Source organism: Pteropus vampyrus, unplaced genomic scaffold (genome assembly GCF_000151845.1).
Source record: "Pteropus vampyrus isolate Shadow unplaced genomic scaffold, Pvam_2.0 Scaffold275, whole genome shotgun sequence".
NCBI classification, from domain to species: Eukaryota; Metazoa; Chordata; class Mammalia; order Chiroptera; family Pteropodidae; genus Pteropus; species Pteropus vampyrus.
This window is the reverse complement of record NW_011889056.1, coordinates 1,704,923-1,708,865: the sequence shown is the minus strand read 5'-3', so window position 1 is coordinate 1,708,865 and position 3,943 is coordinate 1,704,923. Positions and strand designations below refer to the sequence as shown.

The following is a 3,943-nucleotide window of genomic DNA, read 5'->3' as shown; positions in this document are numbered from 1 at the left end:
GGTTATCATAATAAATCCTAAAAAGCCTTAAACAAAAAACAATACCTGATAAAAACACTCAAGAAAGTAGGAATTGGCCACACTCCCCATGCCTCATTCTGCTCTCCTTGCCCATCTCTCCACTGGTGCCCACCATGGCCACCATTCAGCAGCTAGTAGGAAGATGGTGCTTAGTGGAGAGAGCAAAGGCTTTTGAGAAGTACAAGAAGGAATTAGGAGTAGGAATGGCTCTGTAAAAAACAGAGCCAAACCAGATTGTGTCTTCACTTCTGACGGCAAAAACCTCACCATAAAAATTGATGGCATGTTGAAAACAGCAGTTTTCATGTAACCTGGGAGATAAATTTGAAGAAACTACAGCTAATGGCAGAAAAACTCAGATTGTCTGCAACTTTATACATGCTGATTGGTTCAACACCAGGAATAGGATGAGAAGGAAAGCACAAGAAAACTGGAAGATGGGAAATTAGTGATGGAATCCATCGTGAACAATGTCACCTATACTCGGAGTCTATGAAAAAGTAAAGTAAAAATTCCATCATCCTTCTGGACAGGAATTAACTGTGAGGATAAACAGATTCAGTTCAATGAGAGAATATCTCTATGCTATTTTTTTCATTACTGTGTTTAATTATCTTTATCACCAACATTTTGCATTTCTGAGTGTTGGTGTAATTAGGATCATCCCTTTGTTAAGTAAATAAATGTGTTTATGCTTAAAAAATGTAAGAATCAATGGTTATATTCTTATCATAGTAAATTAAATTTATCGGTTCTAAAACTAGAACCTTACCTAATGGGAAATCACTGCAAATGTTTCCACTAAAATGAGTAACAAGGCAGCAGTGTCCTCTATCAACTTCCGCTACCATTAAGCTTTGTACTACAGGTGTTAGTCGATGAAATTATACAAGAAAAATAAATTAGAGGCACAAGAATTGGAAAAAAAGTAAAACTATATCTATTTACAGATTATATGATAGCATATCTTTAAAACCTTAGAGCAGAGGACAGCAAACTAGGGCCCACAGGTCAAATACAGCACACTGCCTATTTTTGCATTTTTAAATGGTTGGGAAAAAAATTGAAAGAAAATAGTATTTTGTGAAATGTGAAAATTATACAAAATCGAATTTATATAATTGTACAAAAATTTAAGTGCCCATAAATAAAGGTTTATTGGAACATAGCCACACTGATCTACTTACATTTCGCCTATGGCTGCTTTCATGTTATAATGGCAGAGTTGAATAGTTATAACAGAGGCCACATGTGGTACTCTCATCACTTGGCACTGCTGCTCAGTGCCCTACAAATCACAGTGACACTGTTATAACTCTATAGCACTTCAAGTGCCACACATATTTCTGTGTCACAACATTTTATTTTTTATTACCAGTGCATACCTATCATGTCAAAATCAAAACAAAGTGGAGTTTGAATATTGTACTTTTAAGGCACAGTGGAATGTGAGTTGTTTCGTTATCAAATTAGATGGCAAAGTATTGTGTTTATTATGTAACGGACTACCATTGTACTAAAAGAATCAAACATACATTGACATTACCAGACTAAGCACTCATTATAATATTTCTAACTCACAGGAAAACAACAGTAAGAAAAATTAGAAAATTTAAATATGAATATCTCATCACACATATTATTTTCACAAAAATAAAAAATGAAAAGAGGCCGCAATCAAAATAAGCTTTTGAGTAGCTTATTTGTTAGCCAAACAAGAAGGTTGAGGGAGGGAAGGAACCGGTAAAAGTAACTTTGGAAAATAATGTTTTAACTAAAAAACATAAAACTGAAGAGACAAAATAAACTATATATATATATGCTATATCTAATTGGCAAAGCTGTTTCTCAAGGGGATATGGGTAAACAATTCTGAAACATCTATATATATATACTAGGACTGAAAGGTAAGTAAATAGATGGTAGATGGAAGAAACCAGGTTTCTCACTGTTCAAAAGAAGTTAAACATAAGCAAGGGGGAAGGTTACAATGAACCATGTGGTACTGGATTAGATTAGAGAAATCAGTATGTATTTATGTTTAGCCTAATATAGATAGAGATGAACAGATACAAAAATAATTCTAGATATGTAGATGTCTTAGCACTTATGGCTTGGAGAGTCCAAAAGCAACAGTACCCCAGTAGTAACATGCAAACCCAGTGCCAAGATATTCTTCAATGAAAGGAACCCAGGGCTCACTGGAGAAATGGCTTACTCCAGTACTGGAGCAAGGAAAATATATGATGAGCCCGAAGCATCTTATAGCACCAGAAAGTGAGGAAGTGCTCAAAAAACAAAATCATGAGAGCATGGCAAAGGGACAGAGGAGCCAACCTGAAAGAGCTCCCAATGACCAAAGGTAGAACAATTTGATCAATGAAAATAAATACTGTGTATTTGATTGTAACCCAAAGTAGAAAATAAACATTCATGAGCCCATATGGATATAAATGAATGATTAGATAAATAGGCAAATCTCTCATACAGAATAATCCCAAATAATTTATGTAGATAGCGGTCCCCTCCCGCCGCCGAAGAAAGTGGATCTTGACTCCTCAGCCCTAAAGTGTGGGCTGTGTTTAGTGACTTGCTTCTAAAGAGTATGAGTGGGGGAGGGGTGGGAGTAACTTTACAGTAGAGAAACTTAACAAACAATACCTCAAAACAAGTATATTTGTCAGGGTTCTCCAGAAAAATAGAATCAATAAGATAGAGATGAGAGAGAGAGAGAGAGAGAGAGAAGGTTTATTATAGGAATTGGTTCACACACGTATGGAGACTGAGAGCTTCCACAATCTGCCATCTGCAAGCTGGAGGCCAAGGAAAGCTGGCAGTAGAATTCAATCTGAGTCTAAAGGCATGAACTGGGGTGGAGTGGGGGCACTGGTATAAGTCTCAGAGTCTGAAAGCCCAACAACCAGGAGCTCCGATGCCTGAAGAAAGGAAAAGATAGATGTCTCAGCTCAAGGCAAGAGAGAAAATTGACACTTCTTTTTGCATTTTTGTGCTACTTGGGCCCTCAACAGATTTGATGATGCCCACCCACATTGGTGAAAATGGATATTTTTTTTACCCAGTCTATCAATTCAAATGCTAATCTCTTCTGGAGATACCCTCACAGATACAATCAGAAATAATGTTTACCAGCTCTTTTGGCATCCCTTAGCCGCTCGATTTGACACATAAAATTAACCATCGCAAGTCCACCCATTGTCATTTAGCACTTATACAGATCTCCTTATGTTATACTTAATCTCCAGATAAAGACAATAATGAGGTTGTAATTCCATCTAACGTGATACAACTATCCTTCATACAACCTAAAACATACTAATTCCTTCTCCAGAAGGAGATATAGTCCTTGAGTAAGGTTTACTCTTCCCCCAACAGCTTATAACTTGAATACTATGATGTAAAGTTAACAATACATAAACTATAAAGTCAGTATACCATATATTACATGATAAAGAAATAAGAGAGAAATGAAAACAAAGATATTCACTTAATATATGTATATACACAGAGAAACATATTCATAACAAAATAAGGAAGAAATACTCATGATTACAATTAGTCCTCATTTCTGTAATTGGTCACGTGGTCATAGCTGGTCATTTATAACTACTTTCTTCCATTACTCATTCTATATTCCCTTTGCCCTCGGTAAGCATCTCAGCTGGTTATGGGTTTTTTTACATGATAGAGTGACCCAAACCTTCATTCTTGAAAGGTTTGGGCCTTTAGTAGTCCTTCTTGTATTGAGTTGATGTGATTGTCCATTGACTTTAATTACAGGATATGATAATACTAAGACATACCATAAGGGATTTCCTGTATTCCAGACACTCTTCTATACCTCCAGTGTGGAGTATTAATCCAATTTCCCCTATATAGTCAAGATCAATCACCCCAGCCAATA

The 3,943-nt window shown here is 36.1% G+C and overlaps 1 pseudogene; it reads left to right on the top strand.

The window, feature by feature from the left end:
- Positions 1-116: 116 nt before the first annotated feature.
- LOC105302544 lies at positions 117-517 on the top strand (annotated as a pseudogene).
- The last annotated feature ends 3,426 nt before the right edge of the window (positions 518-3,943 follow it).